This window comes from Crassostrea angulata, chromosome 2, assembly GCF_025612915.1.
Source record: "Crassostrea angulata isolate pt1a10 chromosome 2, ASM2561291v2, whole genome shotgun sequence".
Taxonomy (NCBI): Eukaryota; Metazoa; Mollusca; class Bivalvia; order Ostreida; family Ostreidae; genus Magallana; species Magallana angulata.
This window is the reverse complement of record NC_069112.1, coordinates 77,037,503-77,059,512: the sequence shown is the minus strand read 5'-3', so window position 1 is coordinate 77,059,512 and position 22,010 is coordinate 77,037,503. Positions and strand designations below refer to the sequence as shown.

General features: G+C 32.5%; 1 protein-coding gene and 1 long non-coding RNA gene across 2 annotated transcripts in view; one reads left to right on the top strand and one right to left on the bottom strand.

Moving 5' to 3' along the window:
* LOC128170918 (neurogenic locus notch homolog protein 2-like) overlaps window positions 1-22,010 on the top strand; it is a 658,320-nt gene that overhangs the window by 456,795 nt on the left and 179,515 nt on the right. The window lies entirely within an intron of this gene.
* On the bottom strand, window positions 1,023-16,559 carry LOC128170956 (uncharacterized). Its single transcript, XR_008241959.1, has 3 exons — window positions 16,315-16,559; window positions 2,388-2,524; window positions 1,023-1,547 (listed from the first exon to the last, which is right to left on the bottom strand). It is a non-coding gene; the product is annotated as an uncharacterized LOC128170956 (long non-coding RNA).

The following is a 22,010-nucleotide window of genomic DNA, read 5'->3' as shown; positions in this document are numbered from 1 at the left end:
TATAACTTGCACTGGCGATCAGAGTCTCTTTCTCTCGCTGTCGTATCATTTTTTTAACTAGATATTTTAATATATTCATCACTTTTAATATTCATTTGTTGATAACCGAGTATTTTTCATATCTTGTTAACGTCAAGTTTGTGAGGAAAACGGTAAATTAAATATAAACAGGTTAGTCAGCATTGATAATAATAGAAATAAAGCATAAAAAAAGAACAAAAAAAGGTTAGTCAGCATGTGCAAAATGTCAGCTAAATCGTATGCATTAAGTGAAGAGAGGACACTAGTCCAACAAAATGATAAATATTGCCATTAAAAGCTATTGACTTGTGCATAATCAATTGTGAACATATCGTATAAAATATGTTACATGCATAGTTAAACGAAAAGGGACAAACAAATAGACGCCATATTTTAACTATACACGCGAACTGATTTTTGATAAGAGAAGCGATGACGGGTTCGATGTAGGTATGATCTGTGTATATGATTAAATGCAGAAAATCATAGAATGAATATTTAAATATTGTATTTTTGGGGGAATTTACACATAGAAAAAGTGAATTTCTTGACAATGTTAAAATTCTAAAAGGGTAATTATTCTGGTTTGATACCACAAATATGGCTCACAGTACAGAGACAGAGACTAGTATACTAATAATTTTATCTGCATCATGATGAAATATATCTGATCAGATGGGTACGGACTCTCTGTCAGCGTTATAAAGGGACAAATTGACCCCGCCGCCCTGGTGTCACCATCTCAAAAGTAATTCGTTGCACAAACCAATGTGTATACAATAATTTCTATCATACATGCCTTACAAATATACATTTATATCATTATTACATACATAAATACAAAATTTATTTAAATGATTTTTCAAGTGTTGGGTACATAAAAAGCACATTTTACATGAAATTACATGTAATTACACGTATTACCACATGCGATTTATGCAGTCAGAATAACATTTACGTTCACAATCCTTTAAAAAAAAACAGATGCAGCTAGCCTAAATAAAACAAATCGCATCATGTTAAAATTCTGCAACACTGACCAGTAAGCCAAAGGGAAGTAACTCTAAAAACTGATGTCTTGTTCTCTACACTGTTGACATTTTCAAGCATTTGAACCATTAAAACTGCACAAAAAGCCCCCACCAAACTCATAAAATATTATCATGCAAATAATTATATTCCATATTCGGTGGACATGAGTCCCATGTGTCGCCCCAAGACTGGAAAGTGGTCCCCATTCTGTTTCATGTAGCCCAACAACTCCAAATCATTGAACTGGGGATGAAAAAAATGAAACATAGCAACCTACCAGATGATGACACTGTTGACATGTAGATGTGGATGTAGTCTCAGGGTGTGTGACGCAAACCTTCTTTTACATCAACCTCAGTGCACGAAACCACTTCAGGTTTGAAAAAAGACTGCGGACCTCCTCTGCAAGGATGGCTGAAAAATATGGAAGGCAGTATTTTATCCGAATCACTCTTTCGATCAAGCTGCGCAAAATCTGTACAATAAATGGTGTGCTGAAAAAAAAAATCAGATAAGTTAAATTGGCATTGGCTAGCATCATTTAATCTATTTTAAAAGACTATAGACACTTCTGAGAATTTAATGGTAATATAGAGCACACAAAAATAACATAATATTAGAAAAAAGTCTGAGAAAAACCTAAGTTTGGTCCAGATTATATATTGAACAGATGGTCAGTCAAGATTTATCTCCAAAATCTTGTATGATTAAAATAAATATACAAGCAAAGAACTACAATAGTGGAGTGCAACATAGGTGATCAACAATTATTTTATCCAATTTACCATAAAACCCCACATGTTTGCCTTTAACCTTGCCTGGCCACCGTTATTTTACCCTTTACACTCATACAGTATCCCCCTCCCCTTATTTTGAAAAGGACAGCTACTTCCATTTTCAAATTTATACTTATCGTATTAAGTTTACTTCTACTGTTTTAAAATGTTGTATCTGCTCTTTTCATTATGAAATAATAAACCTTTTTTTCAATTTTAAGCTACAAGACATTTCAAAATAGGGTCTCTAAAGGGAAAAGAATACCAATTCATTTCCCATAGGGCTCAATGTTAACCTAAATGCACCTGGCTAGTTTGTTATTATACTTGCAGACATATCTGTGGTCACATTTTAAAGTTCACTCCAAGCACTAACAACAAATCAGGAGAAATACAAAGGGTCCCAAAGCGTTTATAGGTCAAAATTGAGCTTGTTTACAACTTACAGGGATCGGCATCAAATAAATCTAAGTCCCAAAATTGACAACCCCTCTTATTTCTTTACTTTCTGTAGTACTTCTTCTATCCATCATTGAATTTAAACAATGATAAATTTACTTGGAAATAATCATTATTTCAGCAATTAATTCAGCCAATCACCTTAGCCATACCTTTTTTCGCACGGCTCAGTCTTGTATTAACACTTCTCTGATGTCAACATCCGGTGCATTTGTACTCTCATTCAATTATCTGTACTAATTGAACATAAAGATCAAATAATTTTTTTGAATAATACTGAAATTGACATTGGTAATTGAAAACATGGGCTTCTGTAGACATATACACTGTTATTTATGTCTCTGATGGGAGTAATGTGGCTTTTCATAAGAATTTCAAAAGAAATAAACTGAGAGTAAACAAATATAAAAAAACTAGATTCACAACATAAATGATTATGCATTGATAACTGCAAAAAGGTATCAAAAAGAAATTAAAATCCACCCGCATGACATAATAACTAAACATATGATAAAAATACATATATTACACGTGTAAGGCATGCCAAACCAATTCTAAAATGGTATTATGAGATTAAAATCTTTGTCAAATACAAAAACATTACACTGGCACAACACTTATAACCCTTTCTGTGTAATTGCCTGTTCAAAAGCTATGTTTAACCCTTTTCCCAACCACTAACGGAGTCCTAATTATTTGTGGTTCCGTATCTGGGCCATGATAAGTAGCATCTTTAAGCTTCAGCAAGTGTTCTCTCAATACACAAATAGGATGGTTTTATACCTTTGGTGCTAAACAAAATAACCTCTTTGTTTTAATGTTTTTGCTTTAACATCTATTTTCTTAATCGAATTTGAGCCTCAAGGGCTTTCCTTTTCTCATTCTCCTCAATGGAAACATTATGAATGTCTCATTTGCATTTGGGCGAAACATTATAAAGTTGTCTAACATTCAAAACACTGTCTCACTCATTTTATCGTGAGGAACAACATATTGGCTTTGATCTTTGAGTTTATCAGAAGGGTTATTGTATGCATTTCCAGGTTAATGTTCTCTTAAGGCACCAGAAACAAGTTTATGGAATCCACAAAACAGCAACGTGGCAAGCTGACGCAGCACTGTTAAGGTTTACTTTGTGGTCGCGCCGACCCGAAAGTACGGGAAATGTTGACTATGACATCATACAAAACAACAAGTCGTCAAAAATGCTAATAAATAAATTATTTCCGATTGGTATGGGAACGAAAAGATTTAACTACATTGAAAATTACCGATCTATGCAACTTTGTAGTCAATTAAGTCCAACAACGTAAAACATTAACAACTGGCTGATCGCAGTGCACTTGTCGATGTGACGTCATACTGTAAATTTTGACGCATATTTTGTGTAGAGAGAGGCGGAACAATCTATTTTTTTAAATTGGAAAAATCAATTCAAAAAATTAACAGAGCATAATCTTAAAATAATTATTATGCCATTACATCTTATCTTTTATGCTTGTTTTGATTAGCAGGTGCTTATGTTTAGAGCATGTATTCATATCACATTTATATCAGGATGAAATAACTTTATATAAATATTTTGTTATAACAGATGCATCGTTTTATGAACGTTTAAAACCGCTGATATTTTCATAGTCAGCCTTTGCAGTGCAATATGATCATATTCATCATTTGGTTTCACTAGTTCCTCATAAAGTATGTCTTTAACAATTAAACTCTCTTCAAATGGGTACTCATCTCTATTCACAAATCCTGATTTATCTGTGCTCTGTCTGTCAAGGTATACAGTAAGGCTTTCAAAATGTGTGTTAAGGTCTAAAATATTGATATTCTTTTCAATAATTCTCCAAAATTGTGCAGTTATCAATTTTGATATTAATCCCAACACCTTAAAGGCAGCAAGGTAAACTGGATTCTTATTCAAATGAGCAATTATCTTATGCAGATTGTTTGTAACTCCAAAAACATTGTTTAGAAATGTACTGATTGTCTCTCTGTGGTAGTAAACTACCTCAGCAATAAAAAAGATTACATTGAACCTGTTTCCACGGAATGGAATAAATAATACTGTTGTTATCCCTTGAACTGCAATACACTTTGAATTCTAAAAATGCACCACATTTCTCATCGCCTCTGCAAGAGAAAAAAAATTGAGCAATCTCATTAAAGTTAATGTTTTAGTCTTGCTTTTTGAAAAACAACACTTACTTTCCTGGTTAGTTTCAGGATCTTCAACATTAAATTCAGAATTTCCTTGTTCATCTTCATTCTTTTTTAAGAATAGGTGATGTACACTCTGCCATATTTACAAATAGATGAAGTGCACAAAAGAAGTGTTAACTTTGCTGCATATGAGTTTTTGTTCATTACTGAGCGCTTCCCAGTCGTTTTTAACATTAGACAAAATTTCTGATTTATACTGCTGCAAAAGTTCAGTGAATGATATGTTTATTTTAGCCCTATTAGATATGAAACTTTGGATGTTGCTAATGATTATATGACCAACTGATACATCTTCATTGATTATCATTTCCTCACAAGCAGATGATATGTCATTGAGAATGTCTTTGAATGTGTCCAATGTTGTTGATGCTGCTTTATTATGCATGTCTCTTTGTCCCAGGCAAAATACCTCTTTTTCTTCATTGCTTGCAAGAAATGTTTGGTAAGTCTTGCCATTCTTTCTCGTTCATCTCCAAACAATCAAAGGTTGTTCTGTTTCCCCAGTATCACACAATGGGTTTTTGTCATTTGCTACCTTTTTACACACAATGTTGTCTACTAGTTGTCTTGATGGCAATTTATTAGCTTCTCTGTTTCCTAAATTTAAAACACTTTCAATATCTGATGGGCAACATTAAGAGAGGTCAATTCCATTCTATTATTCCATCAAACCTTGAGGGTGTATGATCTAGAATCTTCTTCAAATATTTTCTTTTCAACATCATCATCCAATAAATTCAGCAAATAATCTCTTTCCTGTTCCCGTGTTTTGATATCACATTTCAACTTCAATAATTATTTTGCAGAGTCATCATTACTTTCTGGTTTTGTCTGAAAAACAGATTGCAGTTTTGTTAGCCCTGTCTGCATAGCTTTATATTCGGACAACAATTACTTAGATCTTTCTTTTATTTTGTTAGCAAAAATGAGCAATCTCTCTCCAGTTACTGATATCTTCTGGCTTTTGCTTTCCATTCATCAACCTCTTTTTTAATTTTTTTTTCTTTTTCTGTCATTTCTTTGACTTTATTTTGTTGTAAATGTTTAGACACCTCTATTTTTTCTTCATAAAGAATTTCTCTTTATTTTTTTCGTTTTGTCGTTTAATGTGTTACTCAAAGACATTAATGTCAAATTAACTGCTTCGGACTCAAATGTTGCCATAATTGGCTTTTTAACACCATGTGCAGTTACTGTCCTAACAGAAATTTCAAATAGTGCAGCTTCAAAAACAGTTCTATATTTCCCCTACGTTTTCTTAAGATTTTCATTTGTGCGTCTTAATTTCCTAACTAGAGCATCTGAATTAATACTTTCATATTCTCATATAAAATCTAATATAAAAATTTGGTCAATTTTACATAGAGGAACGTTGTCATTGTTCTTTTTTTCAAACATGTTTAAGGCTTCTTTATTGGATATGAGTGGTATTTTGGGGGGGAAGGGGGGAGGGGTATCTAAAATTTATCATCACAGTCATCCAGAATTGTAATTTTCCTCTCTGATTTTCAATCAATGCCCTATTTATTTCAAAAATGCTACTTGGAATATATAGGGGTCAAATAATTTTCTTTTCACGCTCGAAAACAATTTCGTCGGCAATATCTTCTATCAAAGTTTCGATGAACTCTGTTTCCTGGTACAGGCAGTCTTCTACATTTTTTTCGAAAATTTTTCTAGCTTTTAGATAGTTGTTATCACCATAAATCTCTTTTACAAATTTGTCAAACATGCTAAGCAATTTTCTGGCATTATCTGAAAATATGTTGCTGGCTAAACGGCCATCCACAATTTTCCTTACAAAGGAAAGTACGTCATTTTTTATCATAATTAACAACATAAAGTATTATATATTTTATTTATCATAGTTAAAAGGGTGCCTTTGAATTAAAAAGACAAGACACACTTACCGCTCTCTTTCAACTTATTTTTCTTTGGTTAATACACGTGTTTCTCAAGAAGTAGAGTAAACGGCATGCGCTCTGATCATTTTGTAAACTGGTTCCTTTTACTTTCGGAACATATCGTACGTATTCGTCAAGTTATAATCCGTAAAAAACAGCAATCCTTCACGCCTAAAATACGCAGGACGTCAGAGACTTATAAAAATAGGGAGGAGCGAGTTACAATCCTTTGTTTTAGCATGCCTACACGTGTGTAAATGCAAATACATTAATATCGTTTCAAACAATTAACCACCATAGACAGTTTAACATATAGATTAATTGAGTTTAGAAAAACAAATAAAAACTTATTTTGTGGCTTAAGAGCGCCGAATGGACGAGATAGTATTCAAAATGTGCCTGGAGCACATGTAAACATTGACACTTTTCAGAATGGCGGGGAAAAATGTAAACTTAAATAAAAACTGGACACAGCTCGAATCCGTAACACACTACATTGGGGTTACAAAGTCCAGTTCCTGTAGAAGCTCACTAGCCTGGAGGAACTCTACAATGTGTCAAACGTACACATGATCATTATTAGAGTGAGGGGGTGGGAATAAAATGGGAGCACTGTTAATAGAGAGAGCAGGTTATGCACAAAATGATAACACTTGTAGGCCTTGAAGTCTCCCGCATAAACCATTGCCGGATTCAGAGGGGGAGGGTGGTCCGGGGGTCTGAACTCCCCTTTCTCTGGGACATATGGATTTTTTTTTAAAACTTGTGTCTTTTAAAGGCAATCTTTTACCATTTATGATATTATTACTGTATTTATCGCAAGTAAATACTTTTAAAATTGCTCATTTGAGGAATTTCGTACACATTGAGTGTACCGTAATTTTGTTTTTACATGAAAAAACGTGTGGATTTTTATTGATTCAAAGTACTTTAGCATCTGGTGTTTACTACACTGAGTTAACATGTGGAAAATTAAAAACAAATCTTAAACTAAAGCAGTATCGCTAAAAACACAGATTCATAATAAAATCTACAATGTATCTTTTACTCTATTTCTAAAAAATAAATCAATTACAGTTCATACTGTTTTGAATTGTCAAGCCATCGCGTAAAACGACGTTCAAGTACAAGTACACGAATTCGTTTTACTTTCAAAAGCTGCTTCTAAATGTAATATTAAGTAAATTAACTTAAGTAATTTTAATAGATGAGTGTTACTTTGTTTAAATTTATACGAAAAATACAAAAAAATACGAAAAAAATTATATGACCCGCTTATGCGAGTTGTTCTATTTTTCTGGAATGCTAACTACGTTCATACCCAAATGATAGACAAAAAAAAACATTTTGTTTTCTTTTTTTCCCCAAGAATCTGAAACTCTTTTACAAAAATAACCTGTAAAGAGTTTATATACAAACCATTATGAAAATGCACAACTTTTAAAAACGTTCGTAAGTATGATTGCATCTGTAACACTGCCGGATGATGTAACGCACCCATTACAGAGGTCACATCAAATTCCCTGGGACGACAATTGCTTGTACCATTGTATTTCACATGTACCATCTATTCAGCAGAAAAATTATCTCAATTCTTTTGTCATATCCTATCATTTAGACCTTCACTAAAGAAGGCAAGCAATAGAAATTAAAATTGATAAATAGTTCAGACTTTAAACATCAAAGACATTAAAAAAAAATCCCAAAAATCAATTTTTATAATAGCTTGTCGTAATTAGTCTGAATTCTTTTTGGTTTCTTAGTGTTTCTTTTCTATTAAACATATACACACGTTCTCGCTGCTGGAGACTTGGGGGTTTTTTATGCTAGAAATTTAGCAAATCTTCCTTACATAAACCAAAACAGCTAAACGATCAATAATGCAGTGCACTCTGATGTTGAAAAAGATATGAAATAGATAGAGACGAGATAAATGTTTGTTAAATTTAAGCACGGAATACGTTCAAAAGTCCCTGTTTGTTGACAAATAATGAATTTTGCACGTATTGATTTTCATCAATTGGAATCCCCCCCCCCCCCCTCTTTTTACACAATTGCTGAATTCGCCTCTGTAAACAATTGAATAATGTAGACCCTTCATTGTTCGTGGCACAGGATGAATGACCATATTCAAGTTTTCCTTAAAAGTGGCATAAAAATGCTTAAAATTAGCTTAAAGACGGTATTTAAGCCACCTTTAAGCTGCCTTTAAGTTTGAATGTGGTTTAAAGGTGGCTTAAAGATGGCTTAAGTTCAGAATCTAGTAAATGAAAGGTAACTACAGGTTCATAAAATTCAAGATATAAATTATTTCAGTGATGCTTCCAAACAAAAGCTTTGTTCAATAGGGTGTACCGGGGCTAAAGAACAGGTGAGTACAAGGCGTTGTTAGTCCCCAACTTGGAGCAATAAAGAAGAACGATTTTCAATTTCAGTTAAAATAGTAATTTCTGGCTTGTAAACAATGTTTACAGTGTAAATGTCATGTTGTGAGTCAAACATATGATTTCATACTGTTAATAAGACATATATCGGTTTTTAAATTAAGCTGTACAGCGTTTTATGCAACAATCTTGATCGTTCACTGTTCTAAATTGCAAAAGTTAGATATGAATGGGTCCTGACTCCATCCTAAAAGTACCTTTTTTAAAGGATAAGTTTTTATTCATTTTTATTAATGATTTATCGAAATGGAGTCTAGACCCATAATGGGTCAAAATCCGTGGTTTTCACCAAAAAAATTTCACTTTTGTTAAATTATTAATGATTGTCAAACAATCAAAGTTATTCACAGTTCCTGTAGTGTATCAGCGTAGCTCAGTGAAATAGGCAGATCGAGGCTTGTAGACTAGATTTATCGAAAAAGAGGGTGCTCGATTCATAGCTGTCGTTCTATATTTACTGTATCTGTTTTTAAATAAATCCTTTTTTAAATTCATACAATTTTTTTTCAAGATATATTAAATACGCTCTAGCTAAAAGATACGTAATGTTCATGTTCTTTACAAACAATGCTGCATAAAAATAGCGCTAGCACAGATATGATCATTTTGTTAATGTTAAGAAAATAAACTAATAAAACAAACGCGATAAGTACAAAGTATAAATGTATATTTGTTATTTTTTTTAGAAAATGATGCTTTATGCTATACGTGTACGGATGTACACTTTCAAATGTAAATTTCTTTTTGTATGTACGTATGCCATTTCAACATTTCAACATCTTGGTGCAGGGGGTTGTCAGGCATTGTGCAATCTTCTATTAGTTGGTAAACACAATAAAAAATCGTGTTTTAAGCTGTCATTTTTAGTGAAATATGAAGAAATTGAGGAACAAATTTGTGAGTTTTGTCCCTTTTTGACTAATTAAATATATCTAGAATGCCTACAGTCTCCGCAAAAACGGAATTAAACAAGCTGTTCACCTCCTCTTTAAAATGATGTCAAATTGAATATAGGTATCGGGATTACTTGTCCCATGATCTAACATAAAATGCCATGCAATTGTTTAATTTTCTCCATAAATCCTGTAAAACCGTAAACTTAGGGAACAAGATTATTCGAATCAATTATGACGTCATAATGGTTTTAGCACCAAAAAGACACTCTGGAATCATTTACTAGATCTTGACATTAAAGGTGGCTGCTAGTTCCTTAAATGCAGCTTAAAGACTTCTTTAAACCACCTTTAAGCCACCATTAAGAAAAACATAGGTCCTTAATGTACAAACTTCATTAAGCCACCTTTAAGCCATTTACAAAAACCTGTATTCAATATTCTTCTTAATTTACCGACAAAATGTATTAACTTTATTACAATTTAATCAGCTTTCATTAATGGAAAAAATATATTCAACTTATATGCAAAGTATTTATTTAAAGAAAGCACAGTCGTGCATCTGGACAAAAAAACACACTTGTTGTGCATATCCTGTATCAATATTTGCTAATATCATTTACAGATAAAGATTGTTTAAACAAAAGATGACTGCACTTAACGCCGTACTTTTGGCCCTTTGTCGGTCACTATTGTTAGATTTATTTTTGTTCAATTTTACATCGTCATTTTTAATATAGTTTAGTCTATTTCAAATCGAAATTATTGATAGGATATATAAATTGTTTAATTCAAGACCAATTTCTTTTCTTTAAATAAAACTTATAAAAACTAATACTCCAAACTTAACGTTTCAGACTTTTAGCAAAGCCTTCAAGGGAAATCGGTCTTGAATTCCTATGATGTGTATTTTGTTTATATGTTTTTTTAATATGCACAATTGTATTTGAAACAAAATGATTAAAGAATACCAAGAGGAAAATCGTTACCAAAACTTGCGACTGGATTTTGACCTAGCAAAAAATACTGATAGGTAATACAAAAAGCTAAGATACCATATAGAAACAAAAGAAACAAATATCTACGGTTATATAATTTTTAGCTTAACTGAGCCAAAAGCTTAGGTTTGTTTTTCTGATGAAAATGTGTCCGTTGTCTGTCGTAGTCGTTGTTGTCGTCGATATAAACTGTTTTGTCTTCTACAGAATCACATGGTCAATTTCAACCAACCTGGCACTGAGCACCCCTGGACCAAGGGAATTCAAGTGTGTACGAAAGAAAGACAACATCCTATTTTAAGAGAGATGAATAGAAAATAATCATCTTATCATGACCTTCGGGGGTAGGGTGGGGCCACACATGTGGGGGAAGGGTCAAAGTGTTACATGGTGGGATTTGGTGAAACTCTTTAAAAAAAAATTTACCAAGAACCAATGGGAACTTAGATGTATGTGGAAACATGTCCTTGTAGTTTTGATCCTAGTTTGTTCAAATCATCACCCCACAAAGGCAGGATTGGAACAACATTTTAGATATTTGTAAAGAGTCAGACTTTGTTCCTCAGGTGAGTGATGGGACCCCTGGACCTCTTATTTCGATATCTTTTAGACATAAAAAAGTGCTAAAATCTGCTAAACTTTGATGAAAGGATTTTAGTTTCTTATATAAAATGTCTTTGAAAAAAATTGTCTATTAGATGGCCCATGATAAATCCATTCTTAAAGTGCATCAAACCCACTGACATTGATTAAGAAAATAAAATTGAAAGACGCATGAACCGATCAAAAATAAAAAGAGTTATGTATTTTTGTATCTCATTCTATTTCAGCAAGACATTTGTTTAATTTTGAAAACCTACCTAGTGTTTTTCTTTTTTAAATCAATATTTGCTATTATCATTTACAAATAAGGATGCTACCCAACATTACCTTAGTTTCGTTTACTTTGTTACTCCGATTTCCTACTTTATCTCTATAATCTAATTTTTTCATATTTAAATGCATGATAACAGGTCTGCAAATCTGTCTCTCAGTTTGTCTGTTTGTGAACCACCGACCACCTCTTTCTCTCTCTCTCTCTCTCTCTCTCTCTCTCTCTCTCTCTCTCTCTCTCATATGCTTTTAATTTTAGCAAAGCGTAACAGAGCAACGTCATTTTGTAAATATCTCTATCTAGTAAAAGAAATCAACAATGCATTCAATTTCAAAATGAGCATGTATTATCAATCCCTCATGTTTCTCAATGGGCAACCAAAATCCAAAGCTTTGAAAAATTGTTCATTGATTTTTATGCGCACTATACAAAGTATTGTTTTTGAAACATGTAATTAATAAGAAAAGGGAAAAAAAAACCTCGCTAAATTATTTGCCAAAAAAACCCGTGGAATTCATTTGATAAGAAATCGTGAATCAGAAGATTATACTTTGAAGCTGTTCGGATGGCTAATAATCCTCTGAAGTTTACGAAAACAAACTCGCTCTCTCATTCTCATTCTCTCTTTCTCTCTCTTTCTCTCTCTCTCTCTCTCTCTCTCTCTCTCTCTCTCTCTCTCTCTCTCTCTCTCTCTTTCTCTCTCTCTTAATTTGATATGTGTCTATGCCTAAGAAAATTTTTAATTGCTATATTATGACTTTATATGCAAATTTTTTGTTTTAGTAGTGCCTAAATGTTAATGTTATGTATTGGGATATGTCATACTAATTACTTCATGGTCAGTGTATTTTGAAATACTATGCATATGTTAATGTAAACGCAGCTAGCGGTTTTTACTTGTCTTGTGGTTTCAGCTTTTGAGGTTAACCTGTCACCTCTACCCACATGCATATTCCTTGTGGTCTACAGAATATTTACCGGTAATTCAAATTAAATCGGATAACTCATGAACAGTTACTCTTTCCTCTTCTCTGTTGCTTATCACTCTATTTCGGTAACAAAACTATTTATCTATCTATCTATCTATCTATCTATCTATCTATCTATCTATCTATCTATCTTTCTATCTATCTATCTATCTATCTATCTATCTATCTATCTATCTATCTATCTATCTATCTATCTATCTATCTATCTATCTATCTATGAAAACCAATGACTCAAATGAAACATGAATATATAAATACATTAGCAGAATGTAAAAGAAAAAGATATTTCTCTCTGTTGATTCGATCGTTACAAAATTATAATGTTTAAAGATTCTTAAGTCAACACAAAGTGATAAGCTTTATATAATTAGTAAGATACGAAAGCTGATGATTGTGTACAACTAGGAACCGAGTGATTAAAATCATCAATCCCAATCTGCTCTCTTGCTCTCTTATTTTCTAAAATTACCAAAGTAATGACATGGTTAATAAGAACTTTATGCTTTCCTAAGAATAAAAATCTAAACCATTTCTCTCAGTTATCAAAAATAGAAAAATGTTCGATCTCTTAAGAAGGTTGATCGCTACGAAACCTACAGTTCAATAGTGTTCATCTGATCTACGTGCAACCTGCTCTTCTATCAGTTAAGATGTGTTTTCTAGGTTTTTAATTTTTAATTATAAGAAAAATTTATTCAAAACTTGTACTTGAAAAAAAACCACTCGTTGTGGCCTTCAACTCAGCATTTAGGTATATTGACGACGTATTATCAATTACAATAATTATTTCCACACTTACGTCGAGTCGATATATCCCAGTGAACTTGAAATAAAAGATACAACAGAGTATGCGTCATCTGTTTCATATTTGGATATTTTACTGGAAATGGACATTGATGGTAGCCTTACAACAAAACTTTATGATAAACACGATATACTTTCATCACCTGCATATGGTGTTTTTTATTCTCTCAGTTAATTCGATACACAAGGGCATGCTCTTCGTATGAACAATTTCTAAGGCAAGGCAAGCTACTGACAAAGAAGTTGATAAAAAAGGACTATCAACACTCTCGTTTGAGGTCATCTTTTCGTAAGTTTTATGGTCGATACAATGTCAGCAAATATAATCTTCCACTGCTCACTGATGTTTTTCATAATAATTGTTAGACCATAATTAATCTACTTGTCTACATATATTCCCGTTGTTTTCTTTCCTGATTACGACACACAGCGGGTGTGACCGGTCAGCAGAGGATGCTCACTCCTCCTAGGCACCTGATCCTACCCCTATCTATTTAGAGGCTATTTATGATTGTATGACCAACTGATACATCTTCATTGATTATCATTTCCTTACAAGCAGATGATATGTCAATGAGAATGTCTTTGAATGTTTCCAATGTTGTTTAGGCTGCTTTATAATGCATGTCTCTTAGTCCATGGCAAAAGAATTTTTTTCTTCATTGCTTGCACGGAATGTTTGGTAAGTCTTGCCCTTATTTCTCGTTTCATCTCCATACAAACAAAGGTTTTATTGTCCCAGTTTCACACCAGTGGGTTTTTGTCCATTTACTACCTTTTTACACACAATGTTGTCTACTATTTGTCTTGGTGGCAATTTATTAGCTTCTCTGTTTCCTAGCTTTAAAACACTTTCAATAATCGGTGGGATGTTTTTTGTTGGCAACATTAAGAGAGGTCAATTCCATTATACATGTTCAAACCTTTGGGGTGTATGATCAGATTTGTATTTACGGATTATAACTCGACGACTACATACGATATGTTCCGAATGTTACAGGAACCAGTTTACAAAATGATCAGAGCGCATGCCTTTTACTCTGCTTCTGGAGAAACTCGTGTTTTAACCAAGGACAAATAAGTTGAAAGAGAGCGGTGTGTTTTTTTCTTTTTTAATACAAAGACATCCTTTAAATTATGATAGAAAAAATATTTAATATTTTATGTTCTTAATTATGATAAAAAAAAAATGATTTTATGGGTGCGAACATAAGTATATTTTAACGAAATAATATGTTGTTTGTAGATAGCCTCGTTTCCGTTCAAAAATGGCGGTTCTCATATTTCACACTGGTTTTCACTTTTTATTTCATTTTCAAAGATATCTAGCGTGATTAATGCTTGGATTTAATGTTATTTTTAAACATATTATCAAAATTGTTTACGGATTATTGTTATCAAATATTAAAATTTAAATGTTAATTTCGACATGTCATCAGTACTCATCTTTGTGAGGTAATTGAAAGGAGAAGAGCGGGATTGTTTGTTTCCAATACTCCTTTGTCAGGAAAATTGTGGATGGCCGTTTAGCCAGCGACACATTTTCAGATAATGCCAGAAAATTGCTGAGCATTTTTGACAAATTTGTAAGAGAGATTTATGGTGATAACAACTATCCAAAAACTAGAGACATTTACCAGACTGTACCAGGAAACAGAGTTCATCGAAACTTTGATAGAAGATATTGCTGACGAAATTGTTTTCAAGCGTGAAAAGAAAATCATTGGACCCCTAGATATCCCAAGTAGCATTTTTGACATAAATAGGGCTTTGATTGAAAATCAAGGGGGAAATAAGACAATTCTGGATGACTGTGATGATATCTGTTAAATACCCCCCCCCCCCCAACAAAAAAAAATAATACCACCCATTACCAATATGTATAAGAAGCCTTAAATATGTTTGAAAAAATGAAAAATGACAATGTTCCTCTATGTAAAATTGACCAATTTTTTAAAGATTATATAGGAAAAAATAAAAGTATTAATTCAGATGCTCTAGTTAGGATATTAAGACACACAAATGAAAATTTAAAGAAAAAGAAATATAGAACTGATTTTGAAGCTGCAATATTTGAAACTATTGTAGGGACAGTAACTGCACGAGGTGTTAAAAAGCCAATTATGACAACATTTGAGACCAAAGCAGTTAATTTGACAACGATGTCTTTGAGCAACACATTAAAGGAACAAAATGAAAAAAAAAATAAAGAATAGAGAACTTCTTTGTGAAGAAAAAATAGAGGTGTCTAAACATTTACAACAAAATAAAGTCAAAGAAATGACAGCAAAGGAAAACAAATTAAAAAAAGAGGTTGATAAATGGAAAGCCAAAAAAAAAAAAAAAACAACAAAAAAACTTTGGTATGCTAAATTCTTTCCCAAGAGAAAAAGAAAACGAGATGAAATAAAAATAAAAACAGCCAGGAAATATCAGGAACTGGAGAGAGATTGCTAATATTTGCTAACAAAATAAGAGAAAGATCTAAGGAATTATTGTCCGAATATAAATCTATGCAGACTGAGCTTACAAAACTTCAACCTGTTTCTCACAAGACAAAACGAGAGGGTAAAGATGACTCTGCAAACGAACTATTGAAGTTGAAAAGTGATATCAAAACACTGGAACAGGAAAGAAATTGTTTGCTAAATTTATTGGATGATGATGTTGAAATGAAAATATCTGATGAAAATGGGATCATACAGCAACCCCTCGTGCCTAAAATACGTATGACGTCAGAGACATTTGAAAATAGAGAATAGCGAGTTACGGTCCTTTGTTTTAGCATGGCTACACGTGTGTCAAATGCATATACATCCATGTAGTTTCATTTACCAGCACAGATAGTTTAACATATAGATTAATTGAGTTTAGAAAAACAAATACAAACTTACTTTGTGGTCTAAGAGCGCCGAATGGACGAGATAGTAATCAAAATGTGCCCAGAGCACATGCACACATTGACACTTTCCATAATGGCGGGGGGGATGTAAACTTAAATACAAACCGGACAAAGCTCGAATCCGTAACACACTACATTGGGGTTACAAAGTCCAGTTCCTGTAGAAGCTCACTAGCCTAGAGGAACACTACAATGTGTCAAACGTACACATATTCATTATTAGAGTAAGGTGGTGGAAATAAGATGGGAGCACTGGAAATATAGAGAGCAGGTTATACACAAAATGAACACACACTTGTAGGCTTTGAAGTCTCTCGTATCAACCATAGGCGGATCCAGAGGGGGGGGGGGGGGGTCCGAGGGTCGGAAGCCCCCTTCCTCTGGGACATATGTATTTTTTTGAAAACTAATGCCTATTTAAAGGCATTTTTTTCCCATTTATTATACGACTACTGTAATTATCTAAGAAAAATATTTTTAAAATTGCTTATTTGAAGAATTTCGTATACAGTGATTGTACCGTAATTTTGTTCTTACATGAAAAAAATGTATCGATTTTTATCGATTTAAAATACGTCCCTTTAGCATCTGGTGTTAACTACACATGTTAACATGTGGAAAATTAAACAAAATACATTAATTAAAGCAATATCGCTAAAAACACAGATTCATACATGTAATGACATCTACAATGTATTTTTAACTCTCTTTCTAAAAAAAAAAAATCAATTAGTGTTCGTACTCTTTTGAATTGACAAGCCATTGGGTAAAACAACGTTCATGTAAAATTACACGCATTTTTAATTTTACTTTCAAAAACCTTTTTCAAATGTATTGTAAAGTTAATTCACTTAAGTAATTATAATAGATGAGTTTTATTTCGTTCAAATTTATACGAAAAGTACAAAGAAAAATACAACGAAAATGTTAAGACCCCCCCCCCCCTCCCTATGCGAGGTATGCTATTTTTCTGGAATGCTAGCTACTGTACCTTTATACCCAAATGATAGACAAAAAAGCCTTTTATTTTCTTTTTCCCCAAGAATCTGAAACTCTGTTACAAAAATACCGTGTAAAGTGTTTATATGTATACCATTTTGAAAATGCACAACTTTTAAAAACTTTCCTAAATATGATCACATCTGTACCACTGCCTGATGATGTTGGGCACCCATTACAGAGGTTACATCAAATTCCCTGGGACTACAATTGCTTGTACCATTGTATTTCACATGTACTATTTATTCAGCAGATAAATTATCTCCAATCTTTTGCCATATTCTATCATTGAGACTTTTACTTAAGAAGGCAATCAATAGAAATAAATATTGATAAATAGTTCAGAATTTAAACATCAAAGACATAAAACAAAACCCCAAAAATCCATTTTTATAATAGCTTGTCGTAATTAGTCTGAATTTTTTGGGTTTCTTACTGTGTCTTTTCTATTAAGCATATACGCACGTTCTCGCTGCTGGAAACTTTGGGGGGTTTTTTTAGGCTAGAAATTATGCAGATCTTCCTTACATAAACCAAAACAGCAAAACGATCAATAATGCAGTGCACTCTGATGTTGAAATAGATATGAAATAGATAGTGACGAGATAAATGTTTGTTAAATTTAAGCACGGAATACGTTCAAAAGTCCCTGTTTGTTGACACAAATCATCACCCCACAAAGGCAGGATTGGGACAACATTTTATATATTTGTAAAGAGTCAGACTTTGTTGCTCAGGTGAGCGATGGAACCCCTGGACCTCTTATTTCGATATCTTTTGAAGTTATAAAAAAAGTGCTAAAATCTGCTAAAATTTGATGAAAGGATTTTAGTTTCTTATATAAAATGTCTTTGAAAAAAATTGTGCAGGAACAAAATTGTCTATTAGATGGCCCATGATAAATTCATTCTGAAAGTGCATCAAACCCACTGACATTGATTAAGAAAATAAAATTGAAAGACGCATGGACTGATCAAAAATAAAAAAAAGATATGTATTTTTGTATCTCATTCTATTTCAGCAGGACATTTGTTTAATTTTGAAAACCTACCTAGTGGTTTTTTTCTTTTCTTTTTTAAATCAATATTTGCTATTATCATTTACAAATAAGGATGCTACCCAACATTACCTTAGTTTTGTTTAATTTCCTACTTTATCTCTATAATCTCATTCTTTCATATTTAATTGCATGTTCACAGGTCTGCAAATCTGTCTGTCTGTAAGTTTGTCTGTTAACCACTGACCACCCCCTTTCTCTCTCTCTCTCTCTCTCTCTCTCTCTCTCTCTCTCTCTCTCTCTTCATTCAATTCATTTGATAAGAAATCGTGAATCAAAGGATTATTCTTTGACGCTGTTCGGATGGCTAATATTCCTCTTAAGTTTACGAAAACAAACTCTCTCTCTCATTCTCTCTCTGTCTCTCTGTCTCTCTTTCTCTCTCTCTCTCTCTCTCTCTCTCTCTCTCTCTCTCTTAATTTGATATTTGTTTATGCCTAAGAAAATTTTTAAATGCTATATTATGACTTGATATGCAAATTTTTGTTTTAGTAGTGCCTAAATGTAAATGTTATGTATTGGGATATGTCATACTAATTACTTCATGGTCAGTGTATTTTGGAATACTATGCATATGTTAATGTAAACGCAGCTAGCGGTTTTTACTTGTCTTGTGGTTTCAGCTCTTGAGGTTAACCTGTCACCTCTACCCACATGCATATTCCTTGTGTTCTACAGAATATTTACTGGTAATTCAAATTAAATCGGATAACTCATGAACAGTTACTCTTTCCTCTTCTCTGTTGCTTATCACTCTATTTCGGTAACAAAACTATCTATCTATCTATCTATCTATCTATCTATCTATCTATCTATCTATCTATCTATCTATCTATCTATCTATCTATCTATCTATCTATCTATCTATCTATCTATCTATCTATCTATCTATCTATGAAAACCAATGACTCAAATGAAACATGAATATATAAATACATTAGCAGAATGTAAAAGAAAAAGATATTTCTCTCTGTTGATTCGATCGTTACAAAATTGTAATGTTTAAAGATTCTTAAGTCAACACAAAGTGATAAGCTTTATATAATTATTAAGATACGAAAGCTGATGATTGTGTACAACTAGGAACCGAGTGATTAAAATCATCAATCCCAATCTGCTCTCTTCCTCTCTTATTTTCTAAAATTACCAAAGTAATAACATTGTTAATAAGAACTTTATGCTTTTCTAAGAATAAAAATCTAAACCATTTCTCTCAGTTATTCAAAAGAGAAAAATGCTCGATCTCTTAAGACGGTTGATCGCTACGAAACCTACAGTTCAATAGTGCTCATCTGATCTACGTGCAACCTGCTCTTCTATCAGTTAAGATGTGTTTTCTAGGTTTTTAATTTTTAATTATAAGAAGAATTTATTCAAAACTTGTACTTGAAAAAAAAACCACTCGTTGTGGCCTTTAACTCAGTATTTAGGTATATTGACGACGTATTATCAATTACAAATAATTATGTCCACACTTATGTCGACTCGATATATTCCAGTGAACTTGAAATAAAAGATACAACAGAGCATGCGTCATCTGTTTCATATTTGGATATTTTACTGGAAATGGACATTGATGGTAGCCTTACAACAAAACTTTATGATAAACGCGATATACTTTCATCACCTGCATATGGTGTTTTTTATTCTCTCAGTTAATTCGATACACAAGGGCATGCTCTTCGTATGAACAATTTCTAAGGCAAGGCAAGCTACTGACAAAGAAGTTGATAAAAAAGGACTATCAACACTCGCGTTTGAGGTCATCTTTTCGTAAGTTTTATGGTCGATACAATGTCAGCAAATATAATCTTCCACTGCTCACTGATGTTTTTCATAATAATTGTTAGACCATAATTAATCTACTTGTCTACATATATTCCCGTTGTTTTCTTTCCTGATTACGACACACAGCGGGTGTGACCGGTCAGCAGAGGATGCTCACTCCTCCTAGGCACCTGATCCTACCCCTATTTATTTAGAGGTCCGTGTTGCTCTGTTTTGAATTTGTATTTCGTTTTGTGGATTTTTGAGATGGTTCAAGGTTTGCAATTGTCATGTTTTCATAAACTTCTCATGACATAGTCATGAATTGTGCTCAGACATTATTTGTAATGAAAATATAATGGCGTCATATACCGTTGATACAAATTTAAGATCTGGCAATATTTCTTTTTTAATTCATTAAAACTAAATTCAAAATTTCATATTTATGTATTTTTTATTAGAGGGTTTTTCGCAATCTTTTTGTCAAATGTTCTTTTAATTTTTATGTGTTGGAAATTTTAATCAGTAATTTGCAAGCACTGCCTTAAAGTAGCATGAGAAAACTACCTGATAGAATATAAAAGTGAATTTCTTTACCAAATATCTCTTTTCTATGAATAGCAGCCAAAGTAACCAGAACAAATTCTCAAAATGCCTATGGGAAATATTGACTGTAATAAACTGCCAAGCATTTCAAGAATCTAAAAAGCGAATAACAAATTTATAGCAGAGCAACTCAATATAGACTTTGGGTAAAAACGTCGTATATTAATGTAGCACGACTCTTTAAATATACATTAAATTCACTTTATACAGTTTGATAGGGTATGTTTATCTATTTTCAGACTGTATCAATAACTTCTACGGTTACAGCTGTTGTACTTATTTTGGCTTAAAGAACGAGCACTGTGATAAGATGACTGGCACAAGCAGACATGGCTGTAATATCACATTAGATACCCCCTTTGCCAATGTAGAGCAGAAGAAATAGGTGATATATAAACAAAATGAATAGGATTCCCTCTGTCATGAAAACAGTTGTATATCTTAAAACACAGGGTTTCTATGTAAATTTGTTAAGGCATAATAGTAATAAATATATATATTTTTTATAAACAAATCATAACCAACATAACCAGATATAATCTAATTGTCCCCCACCAATAAGGGAAAACATAAATCCCACCCCCTCCCCCAATTATATAGAAAACACCAACCACAAAACGATTCAAACCATAGAATAAAGAGAAAACAAGAAGTCTAGGGGTCACATCGCTCACCTACCGAATGTTCCTTACTCTAATAAAGTGAGCTTTATTGTATGAAGTACAAATTATCTTGACAAGTAAGCATAGTTAATTTCATTAAACATCGAGTCCCATAGCCTTTTATTAAAGAAAAATAATAAATTGACATTTATTCAATATTGTTGTTTCCAACCTATTCCCAAGGAATTATGATTTGAACAAACTTGAAAATGTATTTGCATTCTTTCTAACAACTTTTGCTTTTCTGGTTAAATGGTGTTTGAGAAAATTTTTAAAACTTTTATTTCTGTAAAAATAACCCCTAAAATGTTGCTCTAACAATGATCATAATCTGAACAAACTTTAACCTACAATTATAATTTTAAAGTCATAATTGAAAAGATTTTCCACCTTACCCCAGGGGATTGTGGTTTTAAAAAATACTGATGTCTTTACATAAAGATGCCTCCATACAAATTTCAGCATGTTAACAGTTTACCTTTTTATTACTCAAAATTATTTCTTGAAGAACAGCGTTAAAATTCAATTTAAGAAATAGGCAGACGGACATCGGGCAAAAAGTGATCAGAAAAAAAAACAAACTTTTTTGAGTTTTCA